The 22,692-nt window shown below is 32.5% G+C and overlaps 1 protein-coding gene across 3 annotated transcripts in view; it reads left to right on the top strand.

The window, feature by feature from the left end:
• CADM2 (cell adhesion molecule 2) overlaps window positions 1-22,692 on the top strand; it is a 945,585-nt gene that overhangs the window by 172,083 nt on the left and 750,810 nt on the right. The gene's annotated exons all lie outside the window — the stretch shown is intronic.

The raw sequence follows: 22,692 nt of genomic DNA, 5'->3' as shown, positions 1-22,692 counted from the left end.
TCCTTCAGTAGATAATAAGATTACTTGCTCTGTCTGTGCAGCTACAACCATCCAACCCCCAAATCTATTAATGACCCCCAAATCTCAGTGGCTTAACTTCATGGAGGTTTATTTCTGATCCAGCTAGATGTTGGCCCAACCTGGGCTAGAAGAAGTATCTGTTCATTTTCACCATTCAGAGATCCAGGCTCCTGAGACCCCACTTCAGCATATGTTTCCCTGCTTTTACCATCATTCCAGTAGAGGGAGGGAGGTGGTGAAGTAGGAGAGGTTCTAAAACAACTGACAAGAAGAAACTCATATCACTTCTACCCATGTTTCTTCAGCCAAAGCAAATCACATGTTTACACTTCACTTCAAAGGAAGAAAAGGAGAGCGGATCTGTCTGTGTCAGAGAAGAGTTTTTGGAAACAGCTCTCATGATCTTCACACTGGGAAACTCACTTATCTTCTCTCTTGCACTGTGATCTTAGCTGCCTAGCCCCTGGCCTTTCAAGTTAGCTTTCTGATCAAATATATACTGTGAACCAGTTAAAAATGTACAAACTCTTGATTTGAATATGGAATTTTTTCTTAACATTTGGTTGCTTTACTAAGCATGCTTTATGTTCAAGGATGTGAAAATATGAATGAAAATGGAAATTATCCAAAAGGACATGGTGTTGGCAGACAGCCTCTTAGCACTCTGAATGCATATGGGAAGCTTGTCCCCCACCTACATTGCTCACAATATATGTATAATTGCTATAGGTATTTTTTAGATTATTTTTATTGAAATAGTTTAAATGGTTATAGACTTAGCATTATTATGAAGAAGAAAATGAACTAATTATTCCCAATGAGTTGAAGTGAGGATAAATTGCAGCAAATTTAGGTGATGATCTACCTTTCATCCCTGTGAAATGAAGAATCATAAGCTATGCACCTTTCAACTGAATCTCTTCATGGAAAATGAATAGGGCATGGCAGAGTCAATCTGTTAATTTCAGCTGTATTAACCAGCCAAAGGAATTCCTGCACTGTCTCTCTGAGTCAATATAAGTCAGGACGGTGACCTTAATGAACAAATTGTCTGCCAGTTAGTGGGGTTTGCTGAAGTGTAAAGGCAAAGATTTTGTTTTGTGTGTTTAGAAAGTAATTATTTTTCCAATTTATCTCATTATCTCATTTGATACTGTATTTAAAGACATACTGTAAATTTTCATAGCAAATACATTGTAAATTCTTTTAGGGATGAGATTACAATTACAGGCTAAGAACTCTAGCTAATGATGAGCAAAACAATAGTACAAAACCAGACAAAGCTTCACAACCTAAATACTAAACACATTTTATATTTTAGTCTTTAGAATTATAAAATAATTTTAAAGTAAAATTAAACTAAAAAAGAGTAACTCCATTGTGAAAATAAGTGTATACTTAAAATATTTAAAATTTTTTTCCATCTGATTTCTAATGGTGTACCACAAAATGCTTGTGTTAATGTTAACACTTCACTTTGAAAAAAAAATTAATCCCCAAAGTATCATTTCTGTTTCAAGAACTGTTCAAAGGTCAACTTTTAACTTCTAACTCTTTGTCTAAACTGTAAATCATCATCATCTCTATCCTAGGATATTGCCCTAACTTCATAAGTGGCCTCCCTATTGCTACCTTTATTTTTGTTTTCAACGTGGCAGCCAGCATGTTTTTGATAAAAATATGAGTCAAAACATGTAATCCCATGGCTCACGCTCTACAGTTGTTCCCATTTTACTCAGAGAAAACTAGAGTCTTCCCAATGGCCTATAAAGCTATACACAGCGTGGCTATTTCTGACTTGGTCTCCATATACACCTCCTACCACGTATGTCTGCTCCAGTAGCTCTGGTCTCTTTCCTGTGCCAGTAACATAGCTCAGATATCTCTTCATCAAGCCTCTTCATCTATTTTTGCTGTTTGTTCCATTAATAATTTGTGATCCATTTGGGTTTTTACTGCATCAGAAATGTTGTAGGGTCTTATTCAAAAGTACCCTCTGTTAGCCTTTTCCAGACCACTCTCCTGACATACTTCCTCATCATCTATCCTTACCCTGTTCATTTTCCATTATACTTACCACCAACATATTCTGTATTTTATAGATACATACACACACAATCTTTCTCACTTCTGTAAAATGTAAGTTTCATGAGAGCAAGATTTGTTGGTCTGTTTTGTTCAATGCTGTGTCTCCAATACATGGAATTGAACTTGGAAAATGTTATTATTTGTACCAATAGACACAGAGATGCTGAAAGATGTAAAAACATGGAACCTGAATAGAGAGCAAGCCATTTTTATCACTCAGAACAGAATTAATACAGTGCACATGCAGTCTGGAGCATATAAGATCATGTGCCAAGTGTATGCCAAGCCATAAGGTAAATCTTGCACATCTTTCTGTAAAATCAGTCTAACCCAAAGACACGAGCTCTCACATAAAATGGACCACTTATAGCCAAGTTCCAGTTTGTATAGAATGTTTACTGTTCTATGTCAAGGAGAAAGTTTTGTGAAATTTTTTTAGAGACATTGCTTTAACACATCATATGTTTTTTGAATTTGAATTCAACTTACATCCATGAATGTTTATTTGGTTATCTACCATGGGCAAGAAAATCATTACTATAGTTTCCAGATTTCTTTTATTGCTTCACTTCTTTGTATAGTTTTTTTTTTAATGTTGGGTTGATTTTTATCAACCTTCTTAGAACAATACTGGGTACATATTAATCAATATCTATCTCATCCATATTTCTATTTATATCAGGTTTCCTGTGATTCCAATAAAGAACATTTTCATTTTCTCAGTATTCTGTTTCCTAGTGTCAATGTATAGAACTAAATAGTAGTCTCTTATTTGCAAATCTATATGGTAAAGAATAGGGACTTTACCAAATAAACTAGCTTTCAGGATTATCATAAACGTTGAAAGACTATAAGGCAGGGGAGAAATTAAAGTTGAAGACCACAAATATTTTATATTAGTGTAGTTTATCACCAGTTTGATAGACAAGGGGATTATTGCTGCCATGCTCAGTAATATAGGCAAGTAGAAATAATGGAATGATACAATTTAAATTGATCTGTGGGCAATTAAGTCCATGTATATTAGCTAGCATTTTTACTTGTGTGCACACAGATGAAAATCAAGAAACAGGATATTTCACAATATGTGACATTTTGGATAAATTTAATTTACATGGAACATTTAATTTTTTCCCATCTCTACCTAATCTGCTAAATACCTGATGCTGACATGACAATATTATAAGCTTTGGGCCAAGCAGATTATCTGGATCAATATCAAACTAAGAAAAGTTATTTCAGTTTGGCATAAAAGGTTAAATATAGACAATGAAGATAAATTCTCTGGGTTTGAATTCCAACTTTGTTGCTCAGTAGCTGTATGACTTTGGGCAAGTTTTTTAACCTCTCTGTGCCTTGATTTCCTCATCTGACAGATGAGATTAATATTCACACCTCCTAGGATTGCTGTGAGTTGATATCTGTAAACATTTAGAACAGTGGCTGCGTGTACTATGTTAACAACTAGACTTGGCATCCATGGTTTCTTAAGCAACACTCAGATAACCCAATAAGGTTCTTGTTGGCTTTCTGTAATTTTAACAGTAATTGTATTTTAGTATCTCTATGCTTTATGTAAGGGTATAAATTAAAACTTTTTTGTGATGACTCTTGTTGATGAATGTCTCATCAAAGCATCATCATTCCTTCTTTGATTTTTAATTAGGACTTTGTTTTCTGCACTGGCAAATGAGAGCAAGTAGAATCTACAAACCGAAGTAAATTACTCTTTGATAAGTATTTTAACTCTATTAACTTTCTTTATTCACATATCATGATAATTAAATTTTAAAAGTTATTTTAAGAATAACTAACGTTAAATATTTTAATGAAAGTAATCATTGATTTAAAGAAATAATTATTATGTTGTCACATTTTGTATGATTGTATTTATTCCTTGAAATAAATAAAATTCTGACATGAACTGTTAAATTTCCAAATATTACTTTTGTGGGTGCATAGTTGTATAGGTAGCTTGTGTAGGTTTATCTACCTAAAAAACACAGTCTAAATAAGTGGTTTTGAGGCATTATTTCATGGAGTTTGAAGAATGATATATTATGTGACACTTTGAAATTTACATTCACAAGATTTTGGTGTTTTGACATGTAATTCCTTAAAAGCCACCCTGAAGATGAGGAAGACTTAAAGGCATTGAAAAGGAGTAGGTTGGGCTTGAATAAAATAATGGATTGAGCAGACAAAACCATAAGAACTAGGTGAAGTACCACATTAGTAGGGAGTAAGATTTCATTAACAGGTGACCAGATTGTTTAGGCAGTAATATAATAAAAATGACCAGGATTGAAAGGAAGAAAATGAGGCATTTTTATGAGAGAGCTCTAGAGATACATATTGAGATGTAAACTTTTCGGTTAATCAAAGTATGTAGATACCCTTTGTAAACTGTAGAGTGTGAACATTATGAGTATTAGTATAAAAATTACTAATATTACATTTCTTTTTAATTTAATATTTTTTAATCCATGTTAGTTTTTCTTTACTTTATGCTGACAGTTTTCTTAATTCTGCCGTGTTTGAATTGTTTACAACCTTCAGAAATATTTGTTCATTTGCCAATGTGGGAAACCAGTGTAGATCAATTGAATGTACCTATTTATCTATCTATAAATTTGTTCAGGATGTTACATGATTAAGAATTTCATTTATGCTCAACAATTTACGCTATTTCCATTCATGTCCTTTACAAGCTATAAATATGACATATATATGGAAATTAAGACCTGACTATGAAAATTAGAAATGGAAAGCCTCTGTAATGTTTTTAGTATTAATTACTAACCACTAAGTATAAGTTGGAATATGTACATAGTGGTGGAATAGCACGTTTGTTAATTTACATAACTTGGAAACGATTTAGAAATATATAATCATACCAAGTTGCTGTTGCTTGATGAGTGATCCCACTTAAAGTTATAAACTTTATATATCAGATGTTGTAGCACTCGCAATTTCATTGTTAGGCATGATATTGACCCAACCCCATCTAGACAGGTCATTTAATGAATATCACAGTGTGTAAACAGACATGTCAGGTTCAGAAAAGCATTAGCCTAAAATGAGGTCAACGAAGGTTGATTCTCTAAGCTGTATGGACAGCTGAGCCCTCTCTCAATTCCAGTGCTCAGCCTGGCAGATAGCAGAGCCGCTTAGGCTGCTCAAAGAGGAACAGCTGCAGCAGTGACCAGGCAGTGTCCCCCTTCAGCGCTGCTTGAGAAGAGGGGGCAGCATGCAGCTTATCTCAAGAGCTATGAAGAACGTGGCTAAACAAATAAGTCTGAAATTTTCAACTTTCAAAAGAAATATGCAATTTTTTGGTAGAAAACTACATTATACTTCATGTGGCATATAGAAATTATAATTATTGGACACAAATGCAAAATGTTGAAAAGGATATAGCAATGTGTTTTAGTTTTATTAATAGCACATACAACTGAATATTTTTCATGTCCTGAATGTTAAAAAAAAGAACTCCCACAAAGCAATCGTGTGACAAATATTTTCTTTTAATTTGGCATGTCTTTTCAATTTCTTCATGATTCCTTGTGATAAGCATAAGTTCTTAATTACAATATAGTAAAATTTACAATTTTCTTATGGTTAGTACTATGTTGTGACTTTTTAAAGACATTTCAGTTGTTAGATATTTTCTTCTAAAAATTTCTTTAATATTTTGATTTGCACAATTGAGACTTTAATCCCCCTTTAATTGGTACTTTGCACATGTGGAAAGTTAGACTATTATTTAGTCCTTAACACATATGTAACCGCTTGTCCTTGACTTGATTTATGAATAGCTCCCCTTTACCCACGAAACCACGAAACTGAAGTGCAAATTCTGTCTTATGGTCCAGTTGCAATCATGGGTGTGTTTCTCTCTGGGTTCTATTCTGGTCAGTATAGCTACCTGTTCCTGAATGCCACAAACTTTCATCATCATAGATTCATATGAAGTCTTGATACCTTGCAAGGTAGTATCCTTGCAAGAATAAAAAACATCCCCTTGCTAACTACGGAAAACTTCTTCGGGAGTGCCTTATCCATTCTTTGAGAAGCTTATGCTCCATTTCTCAGCCACTCCTCCCTAGTTGTGCGGGAAACTGGGGTACAGAGAGGATGATTGTATCCCCAGAGAAATCCCTGACCCTTTGGGAGATCAGCAAAACCTCAAAAAGTGTTCCGTGAAGTTGTTCTCTAGTTGGAGCACATAGTAAGCCATAATATTGAAAATAGATGTCCGCAGTTCAAATAGTGTCATTTTAACATTACTTTTAAAAATAGGACTTACAAAGAATTAATAAATAGTGGCATATAAATATGCTTGCTTTTAATTTTTAAAAACATCCATTCAGTCCACCTAGATTAAATCATCTACATCTTCTACATAGGTTGTTTATAATTAAAGTCTGAGTCTGTTAAATAGGAAATCAACTCTTATATCCACAGTATCATAGAATCACAATTTTCTCAAGCACCAACTCTTTCCCCCTCTATTTTTGCAGTGTCTTAACAATGGATATTGGTAGGTTGAATTTTCTGATAACTAGAAAGAAGCTACATGATCTTTTCTGGTACACCAGCGTGTATATCTGAGTGAAGGTTAAGGTTAACTTAATTTCTCACTTCAGCTGAAAATCAATTCTTCTACCCTTTTGTCATAATCCTATCAACTACATAGAGAAGCTGTTCTGTTCTTGAGTTATATTTGAATTTGCACAGGGAATTAAATTTTAGCTTTCAGAAACTGAAAGATTTTATAGGATGACAGGACCTTTTTGTCTGTATTTACCATAATAAGTGGTGACCCTGGAGAACTAACGGGTTTTTCATAAGGGGCCTTTGCTAAGAATAAAGGGAGTCAGAGGAGGAAGGCCGGAGTATATCATCTTTCTGCTGCTGGGAAACGGTATACAAAGGCATTACTACACTTACACAGATAGAAAGAATGCACTTTTAAAGGACATTTAAACTGTGAGTGTTAGTAAATAAAATAATCGCTTAAATGTATCTGATGATATTTCTTGCACAGCCAGAGATTTTTTCATTGAAGAGAAAATATTTTCCTTATGAAGCTATAAGATAGTTAGCATACAGGTGTGATCATTACCCTTACCAACTTGCTCAGCTAGGATTTTAAGTTAATTCATTTGCTGAAATTCAATCTGTTAAAGTAAATCAGATGGCAAGGGCCATTTTTAGAATGTAATATGGGTACACCATCTAATTATACCAAAGGGCAAGGTTCCCCTGCGTTTATTGAGACTCACATCTTGGAATTTGCCTTCAAGTTCAACGAGCAGAGCAATGATAGATTGGAACACAAGGATGTAACAGGGAACGAATGAGTATGGGTATCAAATTATACACCTAGCCCCAGCTCAGACTCCAGATTGATGTTGTCCCTGATTTGGGGAGCACTATAGAGGCTGCCCAGTTAACTATGTACAAATTTCTCTCCTTATTTAATTTTGAGCTTTTCTTTTACTCATGCATCACTCTATCCCTGGCCTTGTTCCTGTGCTTTGAAATCCTTCCCTCCAAAAGTTCCCTTGTTGATGATTATGGATTTTTTTTTTCACTCCTGTATTGTACCTTCCTGATCTGGCCTTCTCACAGCTAGTTTTGCCCTTTTATATACTCCCACTATCATTGTTACTGCAGAAAGGAGCCCTGTGTTATTTCATCCTAGGGTAGAAGACGAAAACACTTTCTCTCAAATGTTAATAACCTTACAGGTTGTACTGCCAAAGAAAAGCATTAATCTTCTCAACACATTGCCTTAGTATAGCTGGTCATTGGGAAACTGCACAGAAAGGTTCTCACTCCAAGATCTCAGAGCTTCCTGTTACTATTACTGGAGCAAATAGCTACTATGGCAGGTAATTAAAACTCAAAATGGATTTAGTACAGAAATAAGTTGTGACACTGGTTAGTTCTGTATCATTATTTAGTTGTGTATGGTGTGGTATAAAAACATATTTACAGAGTACTTGGTTTCTTTGCTAGACATTGTAATAGTTTCTTTGCAAAAGTGATATTATTTATTCTACATAATACTTCTATCAGAGTCTACCAAAATCCCAATTTTGTAGCAGTAGAACTGAGTGTGAGGGAGGTTAAAAAAATTTTGCCCACATTACAAGAAAGCGGGTCTTAGAGTTCATAGCCCAATGGAAGTTGACTAAGTCTGAACATCAGAATCACCTTGAGAAATCCTAAAGTCACTCTGATTTTACCTTTGCATACCACTAAAGTAACAATTCACTCCTTTCAACCAAAGAAATCAGAATCTCTGTAGTTGGGACGCCAGTATTACTATTTTTGGAAAATCTGTTGGTGGTCCTAATGGTCACTGAAGGATGTTCAGTGCCCCATCTTGTGCTCTTTTAATCATGTGAAGGATTAAGATGCTTGAGATATACTCATTAGTATTATCATCAGTATTTTGGTAGTTCCTGTGGGGAATGGGTTTGGGAAGGATAAGCTAGAAAATTAACGTTTTATCACACATATTTCTTCCTTGGAAGTATGTATTTCTGGTTTTAGAAAACTAATGAAGAAGTACTGGGAAAGTAGACAGTTTCATTTGAAACTGCCTATATTTTTCTCTCATAAATTTCACAATCGCTTGCCTTTCATCGTCCAGTCTTCTGAACATACTGCACTCTAACGTGCCTAGGATGAGCTCAGCAACTAGACTGGCCTGCCTTGTTACAGGTTTATATCTCAGGGCAGATCGATTTGAGCTGGTCATAGAGAACTGGAAACAATATTTTATTAATATTAGGAATGATGAGTCTATTAAAGAGCTTCTAGATTATAGAATATTGTATGCTTTAAGAAAAAGTTAATTTGATTTCAAATGTCTGTTGACAGTAACTTCAGTATTACAAAAATTTCTTATATAACAATTCAAGTTTATATATGTTGTAAATCTCAAATTATTTTGCTTCATTTCTTATTATCTGTCTTCCCTGGAAGACAGAAGACCTAGTGATTGCTTTCTGTATTATTAATTCACCTTTTAGCTTTTTAATCCTAGTCTAGTTAAACCCAGTTTGTATTATTTACTAGTAGTCTGTGTAATACTCGTTAATGTTAGCCTACTTTCACTCCTATTTTTCATATCCTTAATTACTCTTGACTGGAGGCTTTGCCTGCACACACACAGGACTGTGTTAGGCCAGTGGTGAATCATGCATGTGCAAGGATGTGGGCCTCTAGGAGACTGTAGTTATGGTAACCTCCATGTGGACCACTGCCTGCTCCATTACCCTGCTTCTGACTGAATCAGTGGTGACTGGGGCTATTTGATTCTCTTATACTGCATTTGCTTACAGCACTTTATCTTGTTCATTAGAGTAGGTTTTTCTGTCGTTTCTTAGCACTTACTGACTGTGCAGTTTTGTGATCATACCCCACCTCCCCCCAAGTTCCCTTTTATATTCCTCTTTTTTAGCTCACCACATGTGACTACATAGATAACCTTCTGTCATATATTTCTTCTGATGTATTTGCATTCAAAAAATGAGCATTTTAAAAGTATCCTGCAATTGGCAATTTGGAGAAGAAAATTATGAAGATGGGAATAAAAATTACCTGTATTGGAGATTAACACTTTTTTTATTTTAGTGTTTGGTTGTGTTCATGTGTGTATATTTGTCAAAGAATGATGTGTGTGTGTGTGCACAAAGGGAGGCGGGTGGGATGGAGAGAGAGAGAAACCAAGAGCAAGATCTGACAAAATAGTTTACGTTCAAACTGATAGCACATGTGTATATACATAAAACCAATTTACCATGGATGTGTTTTATAAATTCTTCATTTAACCATTTGAATTGCTAACATCTTTCCATATAAATAGACTTCAAAAATGATTTTGCAGTGATTGCATCATAGCCTATCATAGCAATAGAACATGATTTATTAACTATTCTCATGTTGTTTACAATTTATACTATTTAAGCTTTGTAATGTATATTTTTATGTAACTATCTAATTATAATCTTATGTTATATTAGAAGGGGAATTTACTGGAGCTAAATGTATACCCTTAGAATACTTTTGACAATTTGCTTTTCACAAAGTTTTATAATTTGAAATTCTTTTCAGCAATTTAACTTTGTTTTTTAGTAATCATTAATATGATTAAATAGATAAAAGTAGATATATATCTGTATAAATATGCATACACATACATATGAAAGGAAAGGTGGTAGCTGAAGATGGCATCAAAATATTGTTTTGTTTATTATTATTGAGATGGAATATTATCTATAATTTTAATATATTTTTCCAGAGTGAGGGTTTTTAGTACTTCCCATGATTTATTATGTTACCCATTAAATCAATCTGTGTATTTTTCCTTTATTCTTACGCTTTTAAGTTACTTCCCAATTTTAAAGTTATTTATTCACAACTTCTTTTTATGGTTTTATTTCTGTAGTTTAATTTTCTGATTTAACTCTTTAATCCATCTAGAATTCATCCTAATGAATACAAAGTAAAAATCTAATTTGATTTTTGAAATGAAGCTAATTTTCTTACGAAAATTAAAAACTATGCTTTTCTCATTGTTTTGCAAGTTTCCCTTACACACATGAACAGTGCACATTAACAGATACAAACACACACATCTATATCCACATCTACATTAGGATCTCTAAGATTAATCTATTTGTTGCCCATTTTGTAGGTTTTTAAAAAGTGAGGTGTTTAAAAATCTAGTATGGAAGCCATCTCATTCATTATCCTTCTCAAAATCTGTCTTGGATATTTTTTTTTCTTTATTCTTTTGGATAAAATTTAAAAGCATTATTTAAAGTTTAAATGCTCCATTGTTATTTTGTCTAAGCTTGCACAAATCTTACACATTTGTTCTCAAGAAATTGACATTTATGCAATAATTAGTCTTCCCATGTAGGAATAAAACTCTAAGGAATTACATAACCAGCTAAGGAATTTAATAATTGGAAGAGTTTCACATCTAATGGGAGACAGAGGAAATAAATATTACTCCTGTCCTGAATGTAAAATAAAAATGATTGAATAATTTATCCCATCTCTTTGATATGAACTCTAAATTATTAGCCAGTTTCCCCTTTCTGTGGACTAAGTCTGTCTCAGAGGCAAAGTGAGCTTGTAAAGCTGCAGGACAGATGTGTATCTTGGTAAAGCCATTTTTTGTCCTGGTTCCATTAAATAAAATATAGATGAAATATTAATTCTATTTGTCCCATTCTGTTATAAAAAAAAAAAAACTATGCTCTCCTGTTTTCTAATATTGATCACTTTAGCTGAACCAGAAAACATTTTATATCACAGCACTTATTGACCGGTTTTGCTGAAATGAATTTCAGTATATTCAAGTTTTAAACATTTGCTTTAGAGGTGTGGGGAAAAAAAATGTTGAACAAAAGTTTTCAAGGATTTAGCTGGGAAAATTGGAGGGGCAGGTGTCAAATAGCTCATCATGCCTGGCTGAGTGCTTACGTGAAGTCTGAGAGGAGGTCCCAAGACAGGCTCCCTCCTGTTTTGGTATCCCAAATGGATGTTTCAGGTCCTCCATTTTCTCAGGGCCAGCTGCCAGCTTTGAGATTCCCACTTAAGAAGCTTGGTTAAGCATGGTATCCCTCTGAGCACAGGGCATCCACAATTTCAGGGCTCAGGGTTCACACAGCCTACTAAATCCTAGGTGAAGTACACAGAATGTGCTGTCAGGAATTCTCAGTTTAATCAACAACCACAAATAAATGAGGGCAGGAACCTGGGGATGGGATGCATTTGTCTGCTGAAAGTGAGGGCATGAGAGCGTGTATCTGAGTCATGTTGTTGATACAGGTAGGAAGGTAAGACTATATTAAATCAGGATGTTGAATACAACTAGAGAAACTAAGTAGCTTTTTTTTTTTTTTAAATCAATGACTATTTGTTGCACAAATATTTATTGAGCTCACTAAATGAACCAGATATGTCCTGTTAGGCTTTTAGCAGTTACCATAACTGGCCAGTTCCTCCTTATATTGTGGGGTATGGGTGAGGTCTTACAGTTTAGTCTTTTAGTAGATCTCAAAATCTTTGTCATTGTGAGGAAGAAAAGAATGAATGTATGATCAAAGAAGTTCATCTATAGGAAGAAATATGTATATTGTAACAGGAGTTCCACTATGTGTAAATAATCCTAATTATAGAGATTTATAGAAAGTGTTTACCAAATGTTTCTGATCATCATGCAGTAAATACTGACTTTTTAATTTGTACAAATTTGTCAGAAAATTTTTGTGTGTTTGTGAAGGTTTACACTTCTAAATATTCTTTCTAATTTCACCTGTTAATTTAATGATTATGGTAGCATCAGAGTTAACTAGAAAGACCATTATTCTGAAGTTTCAAAGGCCAAATGGAAGTCGGTTAACAGATACCTGATATTAAAAAAAAACGTGGTTGAGGTTTGTGTTTCTAGGGTTTATATAAAAAGGAAGACCACTTAATTTCGATGAGATTTATATATTATTTATTAACATAGTATTTTAAATTAGTAAATCTCTACAGGTGACATATTAGAGTCTTAGGATTTAATCTTAGAATTTCAGCTTTTACTTATATATTCAAATTGCACAGCAAAAATTTTTTCCAGAAAGTTATCAAGATTTATTCTTGTGTAAATCATGTACTGGCAGCATCCTTAGCAACAAAATATTTGTAAGTGTAAATAGTGCCACTATAATATCAAATAATAGCATGTATTATGCCAATGGAGACAGAAATATATTAAAGAAAATAGACATATATATGTAGGTCACTTGGAAGAAATATGTAATTTAGTTATTACTTTTCTGATAAACAAAAATTCAAGTAACCTCAGACTCAAACTCACTATGTAAATTTGAAATAGTCATACATAATGGTAATTCAGTTGTCATTCTCCATGCAACAAAGTCATATTATTGCACATCATATTCAATTATAACATGAAATTTGTAATTAGTATGATCATATCATTAACAAAAACCAATATACGTTATTGCATTTCTGCGAGTTGCAAATCTCTAATCTGTGTTAAAAAGATTGTAGAAGTCTTTGAAAGGCTTTGTAGTTTGAATGTATTATAAGCAGTTTATTTTTTGGGATCCATAGCTAAGTAAGTAGGTGTTTACCAGATGGCATTTTAGATAGATCGTAATACTCTGGTAAAAACTTCTTTGAACAAGATGGGAGAGGTGATGAAAAGCATCTTGGGGTCAGGAACCACATGAACTGAAGTGCAAAAGGAGGAAAAATTTCAATAAACACTGAGTAGTACCTCTTAGCTATACTAAAGATAAATTGATATGTCAGTGGCTGTCAGGCTATGAACAGACTGAATGATATAGACTTTGTAATTTATTTGGCAAGTAAAATGGACCCTCTGGACTTTATACTCTCAGACCATAAAGCTGTGTATTTAAGATCTAAGAAACACACATGGAACACATTCACATATTCCTGTCTCCCCAAAATGAGAACTGCTATGTATTAAAATGAAAAGACTATAGAAATCCTTATTTATTTTTCTCTTCACTTTTAATCATTGTACTTTGTTTTTATGGCCATCTGTATTCATATAATAGTTTAGAAGTAATTTTTATGTGTTGTCACAAACTTTGGCATCAATTTCAGTACTTAAAACTTGATACCATTAAGTGTGCATGTATTATTTTTGAAGAAACTGCTACTGTGAAATGAATAGACACAAGTTTCATTTTGTCTTTGGATTTCCTTGCCTTCCTTGCTTATCTGATATATTTTAATGTGCAAACTTGAGATAGCTGTGTGAAGGCAAGCTGGCATATGATGGGGGGAAAAAAGAAGGAAAGATAACTGGGAGATACCGGCAAGTATCATGAAATGTTTAGTTACTTCCTGGTGTTGTCTTTTTCAAATATGTTACAGGCAATATCAAGATATAATTCATAATTTCTCCCTCAAGGAGAGAACTGATATAGGGAATATTGAGAGATGTCTGGGTAAATCTTTGTTCCTATTTGAGCCTTTTTCTAACTCTAGCCTTTGCCTCCAATGAGCTGTCTGACACAGATCTTATTTTCAAAATTCTAAATACCCAAACATCAGTCCATCAGGGGAATGCCTGGCCTCATTGAATTCCAGTATTTAAAGTTTCTTCCATTTCCTGCTAGAAGATGCTGTAGGCATACATCTCCTGAGACTTGTTCAGAATGCAATCAAGCATGTCTTGATTTGTATAGGCAAATCTCTGCAATTGCTTTATTATTTCTTTTAGAATGAGAATCTGCCCCAAATGAATAGACACATTAGGATGTGCCCTTACTTGAGGACTTATCTTTCACATGTTTAAACATGATGATATTTATACATTATTATTTTTATAGAATAGTACATTTTACATGAAGTATTTTTTTCCATTTTGAAATGACAAACTTGCTTTCAAACTTGATAAGAGCATGTGACATGTTTTTCAAAAAAATGTTTTATATAGAAGTAGTACTTTGAATATGAAATGTATTTTAATACACATATTTAATATCAGTATGAGACATCACAAGGAATGAAAAATGTTGAAAATACCTAAAAGTCCAAAGGCCAATAGCTACATGATAAAGAGTCCTGGAATATAAGAAAACTATTTTAATTAAATCTGCTAACTGGGGACTGTAATAAGATATCGTACCAATTTCATAAATTTATTTCTAGCTCATTTAATCAGAGCTCTTGAATTACATTTATCCTTGCATATATGCAAAACACATCACAAAGGACAGATGTTAAAATACTTCATCCCTTCCATGAGATGATATTGCTTCCACAAAGATTATTTATTTTCTAAATAAAGCTAAATATATTCGTAAATCTTAAAAGAGAAATAGTTAACTCAGTGATCTAAGAAATTCTTAAGAACTTAAAAATGCACTTAAAAAGGAAGTTCTAAGCTATTTTAAAAATTATTCCTAACGTTATATTGCTTTAGGCTTCACTTAATAAATTTGCAAAAGGAAATAAGTGTTTTTTTCATATTGATGTAATGTATGCTTAAGGGTATACAGTTTTGACTTTTTTTTCATAGTGACATATGCTTCTAATAGTAAAACTAAAAACTAAAAAAATATTTAGGGATTCCTTTGCTTTTGTGTGTCAAATAATGAATAAATGTGATGAATATTATTCTTTAAGATAAAGAGTTTATACCAACTTAAGAAGTTACGTTTAAAAAATGCTCACAACAATCTATAAAATGTCAAGTTTACATTTAAAATTGGTTACTATTTTTCTCGGAAAGTGAGTGATATAGTATTTGCCTCTTAGGAGAATTAAATTACTAACCAGTAATTATATTTCTCTGAATGTAATATTCTCAGTGGATTTGTATCAACTATCTTGGGGGCATTTTGGCATATGAGATGTAGTCATGTAACTACATGGTAAAATAAAGGAAATTAAGTTCTGATAGATTGTATCTTAAATTGTCTAGTATCTTTTTATAAAAGCAATCTTTCATTTTTCCTTCCCAACAGTTTTGTGAAGTAGATTGAGTTAACCCAGATATAGTTCTTTAAGGCATAGAAGTTTGAAATATAGGCCTGAGATCATAATGTCATTTATAAAGCTGGAATTACAATTAGTGCTTGATAACTCTTAGTGAAGCTCTACTCCGTTATATTGAGTCTGCCTTTGTATTTGGTAAAGCATCTAGCAAACCAGTGTAAATGGAATGTGCTAATCTTTAGAAAACAAAGATTTAAAACACCCCTTACGCCACAAACCATGTGCTGTAATTTCTGGAAAATTTAACTTGGTGTGACATGTTATATATTAAACTGTGAATTAAGTATTAAAATACATTTAAAAGTTTGTATGTAGCATAGATATTTGATTATTCTGTAATAAGGTAGAAAGCATGAAGTATGAGAATATCTATATTCTAGAGAAAAAAATTTAAACATACTTGTTCTAGTCACAGTTGTAAGAACAGTAAGAAATATTTCACCCTTTTGAGGGTTCATAGCAAAATACACATTTCTATTGAATCAAAATTTTATATAGTATAATATGGATTAGAAATAACTAATAATTTCTTGAAAATATAAGGATCATTAGTCTTCATACAGTGCTGATTTAGGGAAATTTTAAAATAATAATTTAAAAGCTTAGATTTTTAAATGCCAAGTCAAAATATCTTTTTTCTTTTATTTATGTCAAAAACAGTAAGTTTAAATACTATTTTTAAAAGACATGAGTTCACTCATCAATAGAGAGGTAGAAAAGCTGATGTATGCCATTTTATTAGATACTTGGAAAACATGCCAATCATGCCATTAAATTATACCTTCATTTTTCTAGAGCAGAATTCTGTTTATTAACATTTCACAGAAATAAAGTTAAATAAAATAGATTTATTTACTTTCAAGATCATCTGGACACAAATGTTCAATTAAGAGAAAAATACCTAGTTCAAAATATCTATTTCAAAAGCAGATTTTCATACTATTGAAGCATTCCTTAGTTTTCCTTTTAGAAATAGAGATTTCATGATAAAAATAATTTTCTAAAGGCTTTATCAGTATATTTCAGGCTGTGAGATTAACCTTTGTTTCAGATGAACATTTGTGTTTCTTATTTTAAAGAATGGATGGTTTCGAATGATTCCAGTATAAAGCATGATTTCCAGGGAAAGATTTTGAAGCTTACATGGGAACTAGGTAATTTTTTTTCCTCCAATAATGCATTATTAAGTGGAAAATGCAGTGTAAATTTGAGTGAATATGCCCAGCTCTAAATTCCATTTAAAGTTTGAGAAATATTTTATTATGTAATCAACAAAGATAATTGTTTTTGCAGTAATTTTACTTTATTGGAAAGAAGTAGGCAAGAAAATGAGTATAATTCTAAGTATAAAGAGTCTATAGAATACTCACTTTAATATGACATTTTATAATAATAAAACCAGCTATCATTTGAGAGCAACTAACAATGACGAATCTTTTAGGCATTATTTCATTTCAAGTTTACAGTAGATTTGCATGGAGAAGTAAGTCATCCTACTGAACTAGAGGGAATTCAAACCCAAGTCAGCCTGACTCTGAAATGCATGCCCTCAACTAATGTGCTGTCCTGGCATTAATTTTATTTCATAATTAAAACCTTAAAATCAATTTCTAAGTTCTAATTTATAGAAGATATTTTAACTTACATTTAATGATATTCAGTACCTTTGTTTGAAAGATAATATCCTGCCTTATTACAAAGGTAGCCTATGCTGATTATAAAGTACACAAACAATGAAAATTACATCAGAAAAAAAAATTAAATACCCATAGTCATACAACCGAAAGCTTATGTATTCATTAACCACAGATTCCTTGGAACTTTTCCATATGTTTGATACATATAGGTTCATAATAGGCCCATGTAGGGACAAGCAAAATTTAGGTTCCCTCCATCATGAATCTTGGAGCTTAACAGTGAAAGGAACTAAGATTGAATGAAACTTTTTGGTTATTACATAGAGTGAAAATGTTAACTAATGTTTATAAGTTGATTTTTCTGAAAGGATTATAATACGTATAATTTTGCATATTGTCAATTTTTATAATGTCTATGTTACATTCTAGTATTACACATATTTTAAATATGTATACAAATAACTTTAATATTTAGTTTCTTTAATTTTTCACCATTTACTTGGTATTTCAAGAAATATAATTCAGATAACATTTGAAACATATTTTTGTTGTATAAAACCGGACAAATTCATACTGGTGATATTTGGTGTTGTTTAAAACCATACCTTTTGCCTAAATTTTTTCTAATCTGTAAATTTGCCTTGTTGGTACTGATTTTCAATACATTATTTTCTCACTTCACTATCTCAGTCAAATTTTTGGACCCCATGTAAATATACTATAGATTCTGAAGTAAGACTAAGTTAATGTATCTCACATTCGCTTTCAATGCAATCTGGTTTTTCTTTTGTAAAAGTCAGCATAGTCATCATTCTTCATATTCCTTACTGGAATACTAGCTACAGTAAAACAAATTCCCTGTCTGTCTAATTCTCTGACATACAGCAGGCACCTAATACATATTTGAAAAGTAGAAGTACAAACACCCCAGTTTTAGAATTTTAATTGTTGAATTATAGTAAAATTTATTACATTTTTGTTTCCAATTTGTGTCCATATGTCTATGCTTATTTAGATGATTTAAAAAATTAAGTTACATACGCTACTACATCATTACAACATAGTGATTTGATATTTTATACATTATGAAATAATGACCTCAGTAAGTTCAGTTTCCATCATCACCAAACAAAGTAGTTGCAGTATTATTGACTGTATGCCCCATTGGTACAGTCTGTCTCCTTGATTTATTTATTTTATAGCTGGAACTTTGCACCTATTAATCCTCTTTACCTATTTTGTTCATCTGCCCTTAGCTCAATCTTCATAGTAAATTAAATGTATTATCTATAAAGTATATTTTATGTAGGCAAAATAATGCATAGCTTGAAATGTAAGCAACCTCTTATCACTCTTCAGAAGGGTTATAATGTAAGATTATGAAAGATGATTTCCCTATAGAAAGCAGGATGTTTCCATCTTCATCTTTTTCTGTGAAAACTACCAAAGAAAATTTGAAATAAGATTACTAAAAACATACAGTGATTTTCAGTGTATCGAGAAAACAGTTCATCAGATAAGATTATGATAGTATTATTTTATTGTGGAAATATTTTTTGTCAGAATTACTCATTCACGGAAGATGTTGTGTAAATTATATTTCTTTGCCACAGAGAATTCAAAAAATGTATTTTCTCCTGTTCTGATAATATGGTATTATTGTCACAAACTAAGAAACCTCAACAGGAAAATGGCCTTACTATCTAAACTACTACCAGAAATAATAGTTGAAATCAACTGCATTAAAATTAAAATAACAACAACAATAATTTTTAAGCTATTCTCTGCTATTTAATTGACATCTACTCAATATCTTCGTACATGGGTCAAATTACTTATTTAACCAGGGATACATTTGGCAATTAATTTACCCTGAAGCTTTTTAGAGTAAATTATGCTGCAGAAAATTAGATGTGTCCTGGGTAAAATATTGTGGCTTTTCAATGAGTGTGATGGTGGATTAATAATATCTGTTTTATAAATTTTCCAAGGGAAATTTTTGTGCCCTTTCTCTGCAGTGTTGAACTTTGAGGCTTTATATGTTTGCTTCTCCTTTTGTTGGTGGAGATGACCCAGATCTACTCTCACGGGAAAAAAATTATTGGCTCAGACAACTCTCACTAACCCCATTTACCTGAATAAGTTGAGTGTTCAATCACTTGGTTAAGTTTCTTTACATAACAGAATAGTATTTTAATGCTATTTCCAGCTACCAACACCACAAAATACATAAGTCTGCTGTGATTTGAAAACAGCATGACTGTTTTGCTCAAGTATCAAAAGCCTGAAACTTTTGTGCAGCCAATTCATATCCTCAGCTAATCAAAACATATATAGATTAATCCAGAACATTGGAGTAGTGACCTTAGATGACAAGGTTTTGGTCCCTGAAACAATTGTTTTCATTGAATTTTAAATATGTATACATTAATCATATTGGAAAGCAAAGGTAAATTTTTTTTAAAGCTAATGACCTGAAGTTACAAGTGTTTTTATTCAAACAAAATAGTGCTTATCATCTTCCATTGTATTATTTTATGGCTTGCTTGATTCCATATGGACCCATGAGGTGATTTATACCTTAGAATTGTTAATTTGAATACTACTTAAATGTGGCCAAAATAAATACCAGCCAACATCCTTGAAATAGATGAGTCTAGAAAGACTTTTGAGAGTGACTACTGGCTTTATGATAATTATAAGTTAAAAGTGTGGAGATTTTCTATTAAAAGAAAAGAATCATTGTTCTTCATATGTGTTGTACTTTAAGGATTTCTTTTTTTTTTCTTTTTGAATATAGAAAAAGAGTTTATTAGGTTATGCTCCCATAGACAACAGTGGGCCACACAGACGAGAGGTACCTGTGTGAACCTTAAGGGTTTCTCAGTCAGCTAAGACTGCTACCAGAAAGAGGGGAATAAAAGTTACCTCAGTTCTTAGTCTCCCCGCCCCCAAAAAAAGAATTTTTAATAAGAGACAGAAAGCGTGACATAAACAAGATTTTATTAGTTAAGTAAAACGGTAGTAAAATATAGTACACTCCCAAGAATTGGGAGCAGGCCAATCCAAGAGAGGAAAAAATCGCACTGCTACTTTGTTTCTCCTGTCTTGTATCCTGGCTTAGGGGGCATTTTTGTGATTGATTGATTTGTGTCCAGTGTGCCTTGTGCTCAGGCACGCCCATCTCTTTTGCTTATGTTCTTACCCATGATGCACACAGAGAAACCTACAGGAAGGGGTCAAACTGCAATGTTAATTACATTGTACTGAGCATTGGGTCAAGTTAAGCCAGGTCCTTCTCTCTGTTATTTTCTGGGTTGCTCCTTTCCCCTTCCTCTCCCAGTGCTAATTTCTATCTAACTGCATAACAGTACAACATGATAAAATAAATTATTCTTAGGGATGGAATAATGCGTATTTTTATACATGTATGCAGTCAAAAATAGCCTTTCACATTTAAAATGCTTTGTACATACTAACTAATCCTTATGACCTTCCACTGGAGTAAACATTATAATCCTTATTATAGATATGAGACTCAGAAAGGTTTATCTACTTGCTTATTGGTACATAAATGTAGGGATGGAGCTCAGATTAATCACCTATATTTGGTTCTTATTCATTCTTCAGTAACCCCATGTAAGTTGCTTTTTATCAATTGATTTAAGGATTAAATAATTCTATATGTATGGTTCTGTCTTTTTGTTATTTCAGCAAAAATGTAACAACACAAATATGAATATTTTAATTAATCTTTGAAATATAATTTCAAATCAAACAGTGTAGGTCAATCTTATGGTGAGATGTTTCAAGCAGCAATTGCATATAAACAGTACCTGACTTATTTTTGTGTCTCTAAAACTCAAGATTTGTCTGAATTTACACTCCAAGTAGAGTATATAATTAAACTGATATTGCATAATGAACTTCAGTTTTAAACTCAGAATATTTATATTTTACTTTCTTGTGCAATTTATAGAAATCTAAATAAAAAGCTAGAGTTAAATGTATTATTCTAATAAATTAGTCTCACATTACTTTTCCTTTAAGTAATTATTTTTGTACTACAGTTGCAGAGCATTGCCTGCTGTCAAAAAAAATTAGGTTACCTGGGGATGAATATTCTCTAATGGTTAGATCACCAGACTGCAGTCATGGGTGAGCCCCAGTTTCTATTCTTAGAATCACCCAATAATGCCCAGTCTAATCTTTTGCAAGACTCTTTAACAGCCTTCACTTTTGTTTCTTCAGTTGTAAAAAGAGAGTTCAATTCAACACGTACTTTTGATTACTTTCTAGCAAAGTAATATAAAAAAAAAAGTGAGGACACACACACACAAAATAAAAGGTTGTAATAGCCCTTAAGAGACTAAGTACCTGATGAGACAGGCATTATAAAAACAACTATTCAAATAAAATATATAGAATTTATAGAAGTTAAAGAGCAGTTGATCACTTTCAGATGGTGAGCTCAAAGATAACTTGTCTAAGTGAAAAGTGGTTGAAATGAAGTCTAGGAGGTTTTGAAAATGATAGGACATTGGTAAAAGAGATAAGGACAGAAATAAAGGTGGAGGAGACAGCATGAACAAAGGGCCAGAAATTGACAAGAATAAAGCCTGTGATGGTAGTAGTGATGGCTGCATATGGAGTGAAGGAAAATATTCTGAAACTAGTTGTGAAAGTCTTTGAAGACCAGGCTTAAGAAGTTTGAATGTTATTTTCTAGACAATTTTCTATATATTGAATGTTTTAAAGGCTGGATCTAGGTAATCATGTGATCTAGAATTACGGCTATTGGAAAATGCCCTAGGATTGACAGATCTGAACTAGAATAATGGCTGTGAGAAATGAAAGACCATATATGCTAATATCTTTCAATCTCTGTAACACATATTCAGAGGATGAACCACTCAACGTCTGAAGCTTGCAACCTCATATATAATATGTATATGTATTTAAGAAGTTGAATAAACAGGAATTTAAAAATTCCAGGTTAAACATGGAATAGGGAGGAGGCGATGTTACCTTACAAGTTACATAGACGATTTCTGACGATTTTGTAAATCAGTTCAGAACTCTTCAAAATAAAGAATTTCATGTAGTTGTAAATTATGAATGATGATTCTAACTTGTTCATGTAACAATAGAGAATATTTTTATTTTTGAGCATTTTTTAATCTGTGTTACTGATTCATTTAATTCAACCTTTCTGCTAAAGTTTCTTGAGGTTTCTGTTGATCAAATATAATAGTTCTCTCTGACATTTTATGATTTTGAATCATCAAGTTTTTATTGAGTGACTGACAATTTGATAAATTTCTGAACTATCATATACGTATGTACATATATATTTGGCAGTCTA

This window comes from Camelus dromedarius, chromosome 2, assembly GCF_036321535.1.
Source record: "Camelus dromedarius isolate mCamDro1 chromosome 2, mCamDro1.pat, whole genome shotgun sequence".
Classification (NCBI taxonomy): Eukaryota; Metazoa; Chordata; class Mammalia; order Artiodactyla; family Camelidae; genus Camelus; species Camelus dromedarius.
This window is presented reverse-complemented; position numbering and strand designations above follow the sequence as displayed.